The sequence below is a fragment of the Musca autumnalis genome, unplaced genomic scaffold (assembly GCF_047663935.1).
Source record: "Musca autumnalis isolate F117 unplaced genomic scaffold, ASM4766393v1 scaffold_1, whole genome shotgun sequence".
In the NCBI taxonomy this organism is placed as follows: domain Eukaryota; kingdom Metazoa; phylum Arthropoda; class Insecta; order Diptera; family Muscidae; genus Musca; species Musca autumnalis.
This window is the reverse complement of record NW_027411644.1, coordinates 317,870,414-317,887,873: the sequence shown is the minus strand read 5'-3', so window position 1 is coordinate 317,887,873 and position 17,460 is coordinate 317,870,414. Positions and strand designations below refer to the sequence as shown.

Below are 17,460 nucleotides of genomic sequence, written 5' to 3'. Positions count from 1 at the left end.
TGTTCTATTGGGGCTATATCAAAAAGTGGACCGATATAGCCCATTTTCAATGCCAAACGTCCTAAGAGTAATACTAACTTCAATACTAAATTGCAAAGCTCTATCTCAAAAATTGCCAGCTGTATCGTGATTTCAACAGACAGACTGACGGACAGACATGGCTAAATCAACTCCAAAATCCCATTTTCGTTGGTGGATGGAGGTTTATTAGAAGTTATTTATGAACTTATAAATATGTATGGGGATTTCTGAGTGAAATCGGACACTTTTTTAAGATGAGGTTTTTGATTTCCTTTATTTTTTGCTGTGGTGATGCTGCTGATTAGCAAAACATTTTAGTATATTTTCAGATTTTTTGACTAACGGTTCCAGAGATATCGCGCCTTGAAAAAGTCAAATTCTGTAAAAACTACATGCAAAGAAATACTCATAACTTCATTAATATAGGTCCAATTTCAAAAAATATTTTTTTGTATGTTTTGTTGTTTTGTCAGCTATTAAATAAAAAATAGCAAAAAAAAAAAAAAGTGAACAGTGGGGTGGGTTGGATGCTATTTTCGCTTTTTTTTCTTTTTTTTTGACTAACGGTTCCAGAGATATCGCACCTTGAAAAAGTCAAATTCAGTAAAAACTACATACAAAGAAATACTCTTAACTTCTTTAATATTGGTCCAATTTCAAAAAATCTTTTTTTGTATGTTTTGTCGTTTTGACAGCTATTAAATAAAAAATAGCAAAAGAAGTGAACAGTGGGGTTGGATGCTATTTTCGCGATTTAATATTTAAAATCAATTTATAAAGATGTTCGACTCCTTCGATTTTCTTTAAATTTTTTTGTATTAAACTACGTTCATTTACAAAAATTTTAAGTCCTATGTGGTCATGGGGTTCGGACGATTACTATTTTTTCTGAATTTTTTAAAATTTGGCAATACAATTTTTCCTTAATACCTTTGTCCAAAATGTGTATTTCCTTCCTTTTGAAGCTAAGAGTACATATTTATTATTATATATTATATATTTATCATAAAAAAATAGAAAAAAATGCACAGTGGGCTTTAATGGGATTTCAGACCAGAATAGGCAACTATTGTTATTAATGATGATCGTGAAATATTTAGCGGGTGAAATGGACCAAATATATAATCCGATTATCCGATTTTGTAGTTGCTCTGTAGGTCGCAAACATGGTCCGATCACCTCGAAATTTTAACTAAGGTAAGAATATATCACAAAGAAGAATATATATCCACAATGAACTATTTTCGAAATACCCTAAAAAGCACAAAATCTCGTGCATTTCCAAACAATATGTATGGTACAAGTGCACTTTTTTGGACGATAGATCATCAATAAACTCACAATGTTTCCCTTTGAAAATTTGTGTATTGCATTTGCATTTGTTCAATAAAATTGGAGCAATGTCCGTCTGTCGAAAATTCACGGCCAGATATGGCAAATTTCATTGTAATTGGGTATATTTGCAGCGGCTTATATATTTATTTATATTAGGTGTATTCCAAAAAGGAACATTTTCTTTGAATAATTTATAGATGTGTCAGAAGAGGCTACCAATGTCAATTTCCAATTTTGGAACTTTTATTAGAAATGTATAATGATATACATAATTGTTCCACAAACATCCCAGTATGGACAAGGGAGGTTTCTCTAATATGAATGAGTTCACCCCGATTCATAATAGCTCTATGATTAGGGACCTACTGTTTATCGCCGAGTCCAAACGACGTGTCCTAAGGCACCGCATGTAGAGACATTTTTCATGGCTGAAATACTAAGAAAATGTCACCATTATTACTGAGAGGTATTTTGTCACCGTTGAAAATTTCATGTGGCCTGGCCTAGAAACTGAAACCGGGCATTCAGCGTGAAAGCGGTTGTGCATACCATTGCACTACGGTTGCACCCTATTTAGATATTTTAAAAACCTTTTTTTAATTTTTAAAGAATAGACTTCGGAGACATTTGATATGCCCACAGCAAAAAAATCATTTCGTATCTTCGTTTCTAATATTATTCCATAGAGTGGACCTATATTTCAACTTCACATCAGCCTTGTACACAGATTGTCGTCTGTTCGATTCCTCGGCGAGGTAACATCAAACTTTCAACGGTGGCAAAATACACCTTAGTAATGTTGGCGACATTTTCTGAGCATTTCAGCCATATAAAACTTCTCTAAAAGGACACGCCCTTCGGACTCGGCGATAAACTGTAGGTCCCAAGCTTAATGTGATAAAGTGGCAGAATCGAAAAAAAATATTTCTTACAATAAGCTTATTTGTTCCATAAAGGAATTTTTATTTGCTGAAAGCTAATTCCCAGGGACAGTGGTGTAGGGTATCACATGGTCGGCCCCGTCCGACTATAACCTTTGTTTTAATTTCATTGTTGACTGTTGACGAGTGAATTCTTTTATTTCGAAACTTGTGGGAAGATCTAAATTGCTTTACTATTTACAGTCGAACTGCTCTTTAACGAACTTCTCTATAACGAATAAAAGTTGAAAACACAACTTTTTCTCTACACATTTTCACCTATTTTAACCCCTCCACAGTGAACTTCCCTATAACGAATATTTCTCTACAACGACGTTTTTTCAATGCACAAGTGGAAATTCTCACACGAAATAATCTCTCTATAACGAATTTTTGAAAAACGTTACTAATTTTAGTTTACACAACAAATGTGAAACACAACACATTCATCAATGAAGTTCACGCTACAAAAGAAAAGCAAAACTCCTTTATCAACGCTCTTAGAATAAAATTTGATTCAAAATATGTTAAGTTTCCAAAGACTACTATGCATCGTTTCATTTCATTGCTTTAGAATGACTGGTTTGCGATTTTGCTCCGCTTTCTCTGTAACGTAATTTTCTGTATGACGTAGTATTTCGTCGGTCCCCAACTGCTGCGTTAAAGAGAAGTTCGACTGTATTTATTTTTCTAAAAATAACTCTATTTGTTACAAAAAACCACACCGTTTGTTCGTTCAATCACTCATAGGATTATTATTATTATTTATCTTAAAATAATAACTCCCTCATATTTCCGCTTAACCAAACAGACACGTTTTTACCCGTCATTCAAAGTGACAATAATTATTTAAATTACATCAAATAGTTGGAAATATTGTTAAGGTTTTAAATTCTAAACTGAAAAAAAAAACAAACAAAAAATTAAATTAAACACCAACAAGAATCACAATTCACGTGTAGTTTTATGATCAAATAATTGTTATTCGTGTCAAATGACAAAATAAACAATTAAATAATTCAAATGACTGGAAACTAATTGCCCAAAAGCAATTGGAAAAATCGTCAGCAAATAATTTTTTCACTAAAAATTAGCAAAGCAACGTGGGATTGAATACGTATTAAGTATAAATTAAAAAATAAGGAGACATTTAAGTGTATACATAATATCTTATCTTATAATATTCTTGTTAACTACACGAGTAGTTAAAAAATTATTTCCACTATCCCAGAACGATTAAGGGCAGACTTCTCTTATATCACAGAGTGCAGTCTTATACTTCGTTACTTTTGTGATATGAGACATACATACATACATTATATTGCCGAGTATGAAATTATTGGAAATTAAGCATGACTCAAATATAAAAAATATGAAGGCATCAATCACAACGCTGAGAAATTCAACCACTACCTAAAAATGTGTTTTTTTCAGCAGGCCTAATTTTTATTTGATATATATTTTTATTAATAAATATAACCACCTTCTCTATTAATTGCAATGTTGGATATTATAAAATATGCACTTTTTTCATTCACATATAAATTGTTTCTATGTTTACTCTTTTCTATAAACCACAATTTTGTTATAGTATCTAAGCAACTGACACCCGATTCGTTTCGTTGCATATGCAACATTTTGTTATTTTTAAGTTCGTTAACCTAGTTGTGATATCCAAATTGTGAATTTCGATACCAAGTGGCTTGACATGCCTGTCAATCACTGATGTGTGTCACAATGCAAATACGAGGGCGTTCTTTTTCGTTCTTCTTTTGTGTGTGTGTGTTTTTTTTTTTGTAAAAACATGCATTGAATTTGTTCTGGTTACCCAAAAATATTTAATGATGTATATTTTGTGGAATTAAATATTTGTCATGGAAGTCATGATTTTATAAACGAAAATTTATCTAAGACATGCAATTATACGTACATACATGTGTGTGTTGGGACCATTTCAACGAATTCGTATGTAAATTACTAAATCCTATAAAATATTTTGTAGGGGTAGAAGGTGCATACATTTATTTGCTTAGTTAAATTATAATTATATAGTGTAAATTATGAATATCAATCAACTAGAACAAAAACATCAGTCTGATCGCGGCATTAAAAATTTTATTTATATAAATAAATAAAATTACTATTTTTATGGGACACGGAGAGGACCCACATTTTAGGACTGCATGAAATTATCGTAAATTCAATCAAATTTTGAAACTTTTGGGGGGAGTGCCAGCAGACTTTAGTCAAACATAATGCTTAAACATTTTTTATTTTTTGCAAATAAAATGACTTTTACGAGATTTTACAACAAATACTTTTGCTTAGATACAAAGTCCGCCCTGTAACAACAATCGCAAATGAATAAGACTGTTGGTTTTGTACAATGCCTCAGTCCTTAATTTGCGAATATCCAAAGGGAAAACAACTCAAATTGATGCATATGATCAATATCAAAGAAAAACATACCCCTCTAAAGTTGACGACCCCGCACTCTGTACAGAGATGGTGCAGCTTACACATTGGCAAGTGTACTTGAACAATTAAAAAAATATGGATTAGGATATTCCAACCTGACCTATGTCCTGTAGAAATATTACCATGTCAAAAGTATGGACCAAATCGGTTACTGTCTTCGATAGTTATAGTGCGCACCATTTTAGTGAAAAGTTTTGAACAATTGTGGGGGAGGTACCTAAAGGTGTTGACCGATAAGTCCCATATTAGAACTTGATTTAAGTTTGAGCAAACTGCATAAATATTAGCATATGCAAAATTTATGCATTTTATATATTTTTTTATACAATAAATATTTCAATAATAGGCACATTTTTTTCTGTTTAAAATTCTTTTCACACAGATCAATAAAATAGAGAAATGTATAACCACTGCCTCAACCTTCAAAATACCGAAAATCGGGAGGTATCGTTCTATGGGGGCTATATTAAGACGTGGACCTACTTATATCGAGAAATTTCATGTTGAAACTTTTATATCCCCAAGGAAGACTTAACATTTCAGTCATTTGGGAGGGATATTGCGGCCACAACGTCAAAATACCAGAAATCCGGATGTGCCGTTCTATGGGGGATATGAGGACGTGAACCTATACCGACAAATTTCAGGTGGAACGTTTTATACCCCCAACGAAGACTAAATACCAAATTTCAGTCATTTCGATGGGATATTGAGGCTACAACTTTCAAAATACCGAAAATCGGGAGGTACCACTCTTTGGGGGATAGATGAAGACGTGGACTTATGCTGACCAATTTCAGATGGAAAGTTTTATACTCCCAACGAAGACTTTATACAAAATGTCAGCCATTTAAGTGTGATGGTGAGGCCACAAACTTCAAAATATCGGAATTTTGGAAGGTACCATTCTATGGGGGCTATATGAAAACGTGGACCCATGCGGACAAATTTCAGGTGTAAAGTTGCATACCCCTAACGAAGACTTAATACCACATTTCAGCCATTTCGGTGGGATTTTTAGATCACTAATTCTTGTATATATTTTTGCATATGGTTTTGCATATGCTCATTTTATGCAAATATGTCAAAATATGCACGATATGCAAAAAATATGCAAACATTTCTGGGTCTAATTCGTTTTATTTTGTGATAAAACGAGTTTCTGTCTAATCAGATTTTCTCTACGACCACCCTAACCATATATGCATTTGCATAGGACTCCGCTGTCTACAAATAAAGTACAAACATACACAGCACGGAATTTTTGACATCGGTAAGCTGTACTCACAATAGATAGCCACAGCATATTCTACTCATTTGACCCAATTACTTCTTCAAGGCACTTCTCGTCCCGATAATTTGTCAGCACAGTGACAAAGTATTGCCCACTCCCACATGCAGCCGTAAAATCCATACTTGATACAAGAGACCTCCACCAAATAACCCTGGGTATGACCAGGAGTGCCGTGCAGCTTGCTACCGAAGAAAAAATATTTCATATAGGGCTACTTTACAATCAGATTCAACGTGTAGCTCACGAGAGAGGTATCGGAAGAAAATGAGAGAGGAGAAACGTCTTTTCCGCAGGGAATAGAGAGAAATGGGAAAGTGGGACTGTGAAAAATCAAGATGTACAAGAGCCAAAAAGAAGAACAAACATTCTACCTAAGAGTGAAACATCAAACTGATGGCTTTGGTACAGGAACATCCTACAGTAGTGTGTTCATGATATGGCCAAGATGAGGTAAAGACAGCAATAAACCGGCTGAAGAATAATGAGGCAGCAGGGGATTACCAGCCGAGCTGTTTAAAACCGGAGACTCTGATAAGATGTATCCATCAACTAGAAGGCGTACCCGTCTATTACAATCTGAGCATCATGTGTGCTGCCCGAAAGAAAGGAGATAAGATGAAAGGAGATAATGGGGACATAAGTCTGTTCCCTATTGCGTATAAGATAGTGTCAGGGATATTGTGCGAACGACTAAAGCCTATGGTCAACGAAACAATTGGACCATATCTATGCGACTTTGGATCTGGCAAACCCACCATTGACCAGATATTTTTCCTGCGGCAAATCCTCGAAAAAACCCAAGAGATGAAGACCTACACTTACCATTTTTGTCGATTATAGATAAGCCTTCGACAGCCACTTACGTTCAAAGTTATTCCAAATCTGAATTTGGTATTCCCGAAAACTCATTTGGGTTTGTAAGATGACTCTAACTGATACTCGGTCCTTAGTTAAAGTAGGAAAAAAACCTCTCCGAACAGTTTAATACCGAAAGAGGTTTCAGGCAGGGATACAGTCTTTCGTGTGATCTCTACAACATCCTGGAAATGGTTATACGAGATGCAACCGTCAAAAGAAGTGACAAAATTTACACCAATATCCACATGTTACTTGCTTATGCTGACGATTTAGACATCATGGGTCGATCCGTAAAAGAATTAACTGTTACTTTGAAAATGTTGAAGGAGAATCTGCTAAAGTGTGTCGGGCACATGACGACATGACGAAGTTGATGGTATTGACGCGAAATGCGTCCATAAAACTAGGACCAACTGTGGAAGTTGGTTCATATAATTTCCGTCTACTTCTGCAACGCCATAAACACAATGAGCAACACCAGCAAGTGCGCTTGAAATAAATGTTAATGAACGGTGCCTACACCTGAAAAGTTTTTGTGGATTCTGAAACTACAATGTTCATAGATAAAAAATTAAAAAAATCTCTGGAGTAATTTTGAAATAAATGACGGCCAAAGTTCACATTTATAGTTTTTTTGGTTTTCAGGTTTTTGCTTGAAAACGGCAACACTGAAAGTAAATTAAGTTGCATCAATGAAATTTGTCATTGATTTTGAAGCAACCTAAAACTTCATTGTAATAATAAAGAGGTTTCATTGAGTTTCATAAAATAACTTTCATTATTTTTTCATAGTATTAATGTGAAAATTTCATAGAAATAATATAATTGTAACTTCTAACTACTTTATTGATTTAATAAAGAATTATCATTGCATAATTGAGAACATGTCATTGGAATAATGGAGAAGCTCAACATTGTTATTTAATGAAACTTTTCATTTATTCAATGAAACTCTACGTTGCTCAGTGGATCCACCCATTGGCCAAAAATAAAAAAATGAATGTCCACATTTTGGTACAACATCTGGCAACATTGACAACTTACGATCGTGGTTTCTTAAAACACTCTTCGCAGCAGCACAAAGCTGTAACCGGCGCATTGGCTTTTACATTCTAAATATTTTTGGGCATTTTCTCCACACAAGTGGATCCACTGTGCGTTGGTTCAAAATCAATGAAACATTTTTCTTTCAGTGAATTTCTATCGAAATGGGGCTAAGGAAAATGTGGTAGCTGTGGAAATTGTCTGCATGATTGACAGTTATGATTTTTACTAGGTTTTACCATTTTTGAGACATAGAAGTTCAAATCGGGACATTGCACTAACTTCATCGCCTGCTTATAAAACGCGATGTGCTTTAACTAGATTCGAGTGAAAAGTGGTTGCGCCTGCGAAATTTTTGCACATTCTGGAACATGAAGTTCATAGATAAGCTAAAAAAAAATTATGGAGGAATTTTTAAATAAATTGCCGTCAAATGTCCTATCGAAGTGGGTCTAAAGAAAATATTATAGCTGTGAAAATTTTCTTTTGCCTTTATGTTTTGTTCCTATGTTTTACAATTGTTGAGATATAGAAGATAAGACAAAAACACTTCGAAAGATCTATGGGCCAATCTGCGTTGACGGTGAGTATCGACGTCGTAAAAACCACGAGCTGTATCTGATATACAACGACATCACATAGCTAAACGTATGGAGATACAACGATTGCTTGTCTAGGCCATGTCATAAGAATGAGTGATGATGAACCCGCTAAAAGTCGTTTAAATTCGGCCCACAATATCCAATATAATACAATGATGGCAGTAACTCCTGTTTCGGTGGCTCTTAGGGAATTAACCCTAGAAATTTAAATTTTACTTAAAATTAACAGTCCAAAATTAAAACAAATAATTTCATCAAAATATATATAAATTTGTAATATTATTTTCTTAAGGAAATAGTATACGTAGATATATGGTTTATTCTAAATCTCATAGTGAAATTTTGTGTAGAATTTCTCATCTTTTGACACTTTTCACGTGGAACCAAGTTTCATATTACTTTCATGTATCAACTCGAAAAAAGAAGGAAACAAATTTCATTGAAAAAAATTCGGAAATATGTTCATGTTTTTTTTTTCAACAAAATTGCTACTAATATTTTCATGATATATAATGTAAATATACATTTCATTTCTTTGGTGACCCATAGTGAAATTTGACGAAAAATGTTTTTGTCATTGGCGTCATTTCTCTAAAATTATGTTTTGTGGGACAAATTGGAATAAACTCAGATGAAGTCCGACTTTAACCCTAAAACGTGTTTTTAATTTTTAGAGATTCGTGGCGATTAGATAAGATTTACAGATTTGGTGTACTCAGAGACCTATAGTAAAATTTTATGACGAACAATTTCGTTGAATATTTGCATTCGATATGATCACATTTTAAAGGAGCTTTTGAAAGATTTTCGGAAAAAGAACAAAAAGAGTCCTTTGATGAACAGCATGAGGGTTAAAATTTTTAACAAAAATATTGCCCACATCCTCCTCTGTAAAGTTGCCAAAGACACTATATTCCTAAAATGCACGCATTCCATAATATATTAACACGAATATTTCGAAAAAACTTGAAATGTCCGAAACTTGCCCCGCCTACTTTGGTTACTTTCCGATGTAAACTTTGATGGAGGAAACAAGTGGAATGTGAGATCGAAAAACACGGTGTTCCAAGTTGGAAAAGCAAAGTAACATATAGAGAGGCTAATATGACAAATGTTCTCTAGAGGGCACACTAAGTAAGTAAGTAGTCTGCCCTCTAGAGAACATCTTAGCGACTGAAAAGGAGAATTGTTCTTCCTGATCTTTTTATTTTGTCAGAGGTGGTGTGTATTTACTTGATAATCGCATGGAAAATCAATTACTTTGGAACCCTCATTTCTGATGCTATAGCTCCACATCAACGTGATATTAAAACCAATAAGAAAAGGATCCGACTATATGATACCTACACGATTTCAATATAATTTGGAGATTTTTTCTAGACAAGGTTGCGTCACATTTTCCAAATTTCATAAATATGTCTGTCCAATTTTGTGTTTGGTGCAACAAATATATAAAATCGGGCGAACATATATATGGGAGCTATATCAAAATCTGAACCGATTTTAGTATAATTTGGCACACTTATTTCTAGTTTAAATTCGGCGATATTTTCCAAATTTCATCAAAATTGGACAGAATTTGGGTGTTTGGTGCACCAAACCTTAAAGCAAATTCCTTCACACATTTCAAATTTCATCAAAATTGGACCTACATAGGCGAGTTTGGTACACCATATACCTCAAATCGGGCGAACATATATATCGGAGCTATATTAAAATCTAAACCAATTCCAATATAATTTGGCAAACATATTTCTAGTCCGAATTCGGTCGAAAATATATATGGGAGCTATATCCAAATCTGAACCGATTTCAATACAATTAGGCAAACTTACTTTTAGTCCGAATTCGGTGAAATTTTCCAAATTTCATCGAAATTGGACAGAATTTACGTGTTTGGTGCACCAAATACCTCAAATCGGACGAACATTTATATGGGAGTTATATCGAAATCTGAACCGATGTTAATATTATTTGGCACATTTATGTCTACTTTGAATCTGGTGACATTTTCCAAATTTCATCAAAATTGGGCAGAATTTGGTTGTTTGGTTCACCAAATACATGAAATCGGGTGAACATATATATGGGAGCTATACCGATTTCAATATAATTTGGCAAACTTTTTATAGCGCAAATTCCGTCACACTTTGCAAATTTCTTCAAAATTGGACACACATAGCGTGATTTGTGGACCAAATGCCACAAATCGGTTGAATATACATGTATATGGGAGCTGTATCCAAATCTAAACCAGTTTTTACCAAAAGCAATAGCGTTCTTACTATGGTTAATAAATGATGTACCCCAATTTTCAGCTGAATCGGATAATAAATGCGACCTGTACGTTGCGAACAAAACTACATGGACACATGGACGGACATGCATAAATCGACTCAGAAAGTGATTCTAAGTACATATATCCCAAAAGGAACTATGAGTCTATCTCCTTTCCTTTTCCATGTTACATACAAATGCACAAAGACGTAATACCCCTTACCACAATGTGGTGCTGGGTATAAAAATTATGTTATCCTATGTATACAATCTGTCAGACGGTGATATATAATCTGAAAATGTCAAATCAATCTTTTCAGCTTTTTTGTTTTTATTTCAGTTTTAGATTCTTTAAAAAAATGACACAGCTTAGAAATGACGAATTAATACATTTATTCATACTTACATTCAATTATACCAATTAAGGGTTAATCCACGATATTTAATAACAATCAAAAACGTCTGGAAATAAAAATGAAAATTTTCCACAATTAAAAGCGTGTACAATTGCAAGTGTTTATAAATATTGAGTTATGACACAAATTTGTGGCACGCGTTAAATGTTGAATAATATGGTATGTTTAAAAATACTTTCATTTATCAAATATTAACAATAAAAACAATATTCCCGCCTCAATTAATTAATGGGCCAAATAATACAATGTATTCCACACATGAATACAATGTATTCCACATGGAGTTAATTAATATCTGTTTATAGTTAATAAACGGTTATTTGTTTGCCATCAATATCAAGTAAACAGATGTATAAATTTGAATCATATTTTGTTTAAAATAATGGGGTAATGTGACGTATTTTAGCTATTAAAGGATTTTCAAAAACGTGTATAATAAATTGAGTATTTTTAAATTTCGATTTAAATGTTCATTATTAAATGTCGTATATAATTTCGTATTAAAGATTGTCGTATGATGATAAAACCGTAAACAATGAATAAACAAGAAAAATCTTATAGTTCTTCAATATTTCGTCACAAAGCCATCAATCGCAAAAGGCGTGGGTGAACTACCCCTTGCATGTATCCTATCCCACCATGAATGTCTTATACTATATGACTAAGACAAAGCATTTTTAACAATTTACATACATATATACAATTCTTGGCCATTCATTGCATTTTCATTGTCAATGTCATTAGGATTCTTGGCTACAGTTCTATTCACCATCAAATGAATGATTTAATGATGAATTATTTGTACAGTTTTTTTGTTATACTTTGTTCTTTATTCGTTCATGTGCTCATATGTCGATTGAATAAAAAATAAAAAAGAATCTATGTTTATATTTAAATCTATAGTAGCATTCATTTGCTAGAATTTAGTCACATGCCGGTATTGTTAGATTCTGTTCATGCAATCATGTGTTTCATAATTGTTAGGTCTGATTTTTAAATTAGTTCGGGATGTTATGGCTGCTAAGCTTATTTGCTTTCTGCCGCCTTTCATACCAATTGTTTTATTTGTATTTCTTTAATAGTTTTACTGCTAATGAATCGCCTAATGGAAATGAGCTAATATGTCTGGCACATTACGCTCACCCATCGACAATGTAAATAACAACAACTATGTTGATGCATCGAAAAAATATTGCCATAAAACAAGTAGAAACAGCTATAAAAAACTATTTCTATGAATTAAGGAGAGCTAACTGACAATGCTTTACCCACATCCCTTGCCTTTTGGCTAGCAAATTTTGCTGGAGTCAGAGTCGTGAAAAAAGCTAACTCCGACTCCGGGCAAAATTTTTTCTACATTTATAAAAAAATTATTTTATTACAGTGTTTTATTTAACGGACACAAAGTTTAGTTCAAATCTGGTAACTCATTTTTAAAACTGTTGTAGTTGACCATTCGACCAATGACAATACATGAATATGAAACCATAACCAGTATGGGTCAATTTTTTCCTATAGCCCCCAAATAGCAGTACCACCTGATTTCAGGAGTTTTGAGGATTTTGTCTTCATTTTTAGTCCGAATTGGCTGTAACTTTGCATTTGAAGTTCCCAAATGGTACAGACACTTCCCTACATAAAATTGTGGACATAGGTCCAGGTTTTGGTATAGCACCTATAGAACGGTACCTGGCAATTTTCGAACCGAAATTACAGCTAGGCATGAATTTTGCTGAGGTCCCGAAACTCCTCCATCAAAAAATCGTCCAAATATTTCCACGTTTTGGTATATATATCCATATATCCATAAGCACTGCGTTTTAACTAACTCTTTGACACTGCATTTTAACTGATCCTTTGGTACCGCATTTTAACTAATCCTTTGGGGTAGAATAGGATGCAGCCCGAAAATTCATTGAATTCAGTCGCAACCATGCGTGTTTCCTCCGATATCAATTTTACACAAGCTGAACTTTTCTTGCTTCATCTGCTAAATGCCCAGCCAGCAATTGGGAGTGAGTGAGTCACTTCCTCTATCAGAAGTAATCGCTTTCTGAACTTCTATTCTGGAAAATAGCGATCCTTTATCATTTTACAATAACAATTGCATTGCTGTCCCTTTTTGAACTTCTTGAATAACTACCTAGTGTCAGAAAAGGAGATCGAAATTCTATTATTGCTTTTTTACACTAACAATGCTACTACTTACGACTATCGCATGGGCAGACACTTTCTCTGGTCAATGCAGACACTTCGATTGTTTACGTTCATTTGAGGCGTGTACAACCTTAAACTAATATAAGACTTTAGTCTATCTGGTGTTTATAAGGTACGGTGGTGCAGTGGTAAGCATGTTCGCTTTGCATTCTTAAGGTCATGGGTTTGATTCCCAGGCCAGGCAACATAACATTTTTAAAAGTACAAAAATTAATGAAGATGACAATTTCATCTAAGGATAGTTCTTTAAAAACGTATGTAATTTGGAACGTTAATTAGAATAGTAAAAAAAAAAATAAAAATTAAAAGAATAACAACAGATAAAATGAAAAAAAAATGTTTTTTTTTTCGTCACAACCAATTTTATCGCTAAAAGTACTTCTAGGAAGTCTCGAAAGCGGCATTCACAAGTAGTGTCGTGGACGTGGTTCATTTCTTCCCGAACGGTGTGCCTGCTTCAATTAGAATGCGAGATCGCGGATGTGTATTTCTATCGCCTGGGAGTGACTACTTCGGGTAATGGGCGATAAAAAATGCTTACTGGGTGGGTTTGTATATTGTCTTCCCATCACCAGTTAAGATTTCGACATGTACTCCAACAGCACTCCATTAGGAAATTTTCTTCTCGTGAGTTACCGCTAAAATGTTCGCAAATTATATATTTTATTTTATAGTAATAAATTTTGGAAATGTTGAACTGTTAAAATGTGACAAATGGGTGTGATTCTTTAGATTGCATAAAAATGGCGTTATAATGTGACGAATGGAGTGTCTTTTTCACTACTCCGTTTGAACTGTATCAAAACATGCCGTGAAAGAACTAGTCAACATTGCACTACTTCCAATTTATTTTGTTGGAGAGGTACCAACAGATTGAATTTTTAGAAAATTAATTTAGGCATTTGGGGTCGAAAATTTTTTGCACCTAACAGGAAACCACTTATTTAAAATTATAAAAAGTTCGGCCCGGCCGAACTTAATGTTTATACCCTCAGCATATATGCTAACGAGGGTATATACACTTTCATACGGGCAAAATGTGGCACATAGAAATAATGGCTTTAGACCTCAAGTATGTTTGGACGAAATCCGTTTCAGACAATTTGGAGTCGATTTAGCCATGCCCATCCATCTGTCCGTCTGCCTGGTTGGTGCGCACGATAACTCTCGAACGGATCAACCGATTTGGTCCAAAACTTGGGCTTCAACATATTTTGCCCAAACTTGGCTTAAGTTCGAAGATGGGCCATATCGGTCCACTCTTTCAAGTGCCTCCCCCAAAAAAGTTCGAAAATATTCGGAAAAATTGTGCGAACGTTAACTCTTAAATGCAGTAACCAATTCGGTCCATAGTTTACACATCGTGAAATGTCTACTAGATATAGATGAGGTTTAAATATGGACTCTATCGGTTCACTACTTCAGGTATCTCTCACACAAAATTTGGGATAAGTTTAGTTTAGGACCTGCTCTCGAATCGATTTGATTTTTGTTGTAACAACTTGTATTTGTTGCCCCCCATACGACGCTATAAGTTTCATCAGCGGCAAATCCATACTTCCTAAGAAAAAAGCCTGAAAGGTGCAAAAAAACCGTACGACACCGTGTGTAGTGGTTGGAGCGCAAGATCACTCTCGAACCGATCTGTCCATTCTGTCCAACATATGGCCTTCATAAAATTGTGTCCAAACTTAGTTTAAGTTCGAAGATAAGCCATATCGGTCCCCTCCTTCGTGTACCTGCCACACAAAAGTTCAAAAATGTTCGGAAAATTTGTCCGCACGATAACCCTCGAAGGCAGGAATCGATTTGGTCCATACTTTAAACATCCTAATGTATCTAGCAGATATAGATCAGGTTCGAATATGGACTATATTTGTCCATTCTTTCGGGTAACTTAAGACCTGCTCTCGAATCACTTTGATTTTTGGTGAAGTAACTAGCATTCGCTTCCTCCATTACGACGGTAAAATTTTTTAGGGGCAAGTCCATACTTCTTGAGAAAACTGCCTGAACGTATCAACCGATTTAGTCCAAAATTTGGATTTCGTCATATTTTGTCCAAACTTAGTTTCGATTAGAAGATGGGCAAAACCGGTCCACAACTTGCGGTACTTCTCCCCAATATTTAAAAAATGTCACTAAAATGATAGGACCAAATATTTTGTCAACATTTAGTTTAACTTCTAAAATGGCCCATATCGTTCCACCCTAAGGGTACCTCCCCGACAAAGGTTCAACATTTGTGTCTTAGTGCAGTTAATTCCAAATCCACATTTTTGTCGGCAAGTTCAAATGTCCAAAAAGGGCCACAAAATTTTGAAGAGACCTTAAATACATTCGATCTGTCCGAAGGTGAAAATTTCACTTCACATTGGCTGAGGGTATATATCGGTCGGCAAAGCCGACTGACACTTTTTTACTTGTTTTTTATAAAACTAAGAAAAAAACTGTCAATTTATGCCAAATTTTTAACGTATTATAGACAATTAAAGTCCACAGGTTTCATAAAGTTTTATTTCCCCGGTATTAAAGTCATAGTTCGACCAATTTAAGGGTTTTAAACTTGAAATAGCTTTTATTTAGTCCAATTTTAAAGAATCGTAACAGTAGCATTCAAAATTTGCATTTTTACTCAAGTTATTAAAGAATGTGCTATTCCGATGAAACACTTTAAACCGTACAAATTTTGGGCTTTTTGAAAGAAAATTAAAAAAAATATAACGGTACGTTATCGAAGCCAAACTTTTTGTTGAAAGATACTTCATAAGACTACAAACCAAGATATATAAACATTCCCGAAGTTATTCCACGGATATCGACTAAAATGATGTAACAAAAAGCACTTTGAAATGTGCTATTGACATGAAACGGAGTGTACATTATCTATATTTAACCACATCAGAACAAAAATCGTCGACATAGATGCAAGTATTGTTTCATCCCCCTAACAAGGGCACCTCATAATTTCAGGAAGGTTTGTGGTTCTCAATGGAGAGAAAATCTTCACTTAATACATTTTTGATAGGCCCTTTAAAATATGACTCGTCTACGTAAATATCAAAGAAGTTTACATATTCATCTTTAGAAGAACGCCAAGCCAACAACTTCCCATATCTCCATCTAGTTCTGATAAGTTTACCATTGAATTCCATGCATATTTTGAATTCAGAATCACCGTGCGGCGTTTGCCTACGTTGCCTGCTGCGTTAATGATATAAAATTACAGCTATGACAATAAAACTTTCCTTTTTGTTTGGTTTTGAATTTTAATTATTTGTTTTTGTTTTAATTCCATTGTTGACCACTAAGCAATGAATGTACTGCGTTTTATTTATGTCCAAGAATTTCATTGTCTCAAGTCTTTAAGTGTCACTTGGTGACTGTGTCAAATTGTGGACATTCTTTTATTTCGAATTAATTCTTCTTAGAAATGTCCATACAAAATAAATCAATCAATTGTTGTGTTTAGAATTTTAACTTAAGTCAGATGAGTCGTTGCAATTTCAAATAAAAATATATCTTCATTGCAAATATTCTTATTGTTGGTGTATTTTCTTTGTTGTTCATTTCTTGATGAAATTATTTATTTGTTAAGAATATCTCATGCCAAAGAATATAAATGTAAAATGACACTGTTTTTGTTGTTTTTAAATTAAAGAACGATATGTTTTATTATGCACTATCATGTAATATACAACAAATTTTATCTAGTCATCACGTTTAGACATCTTAGACACGTTTTGGAGAAACATTTTTTAAGAGTTCGTGTTCTTTTATCTTAAGAATTCTCTGCACATTTTTTTATCATAATGAAACTAATGAATTTGATAAAATTGCAAATAGCATCGACTAGGCATCCAAACATTCTATATTTAATATTTCCCAAGATGCCTAGTCATCACCTGGCAGCATCTCAGCTAAACGTCAACGACACTTTATAACCTCATCCTCCAGTAATTAATGTCATTTAGCAATATTAACTATATAAGCAAATT

At 33.9% G+C, this 17,460-nt stretch overlaps 1 protein-coding gene across 20 annotated transcripts in view; it reads right to left on the bottom strand.

Moving 5' to 3' along the window:
- LOC141389991 (sodium/iodide cotransporter) overlaps positions 1 to 17,460 on the bottom strand; it is a 459,732-nt gene that overhangs the window by 345,152 nt on the left and 97,120 nt on the right. For all 20 annotated transcript variants that reach the window (XM_073962363.1, XM_073962374.1, XM_073962368.1 and 17 more), the window contains one exon: positions 11,236 to 11,291. The gene's annotated coding sequence lies outside the window, so the exon portion shown is untranslated. The remainder of the gene's footprint in view (positions 1 to 11,235; positions 11,292 to 17,460) is intronic.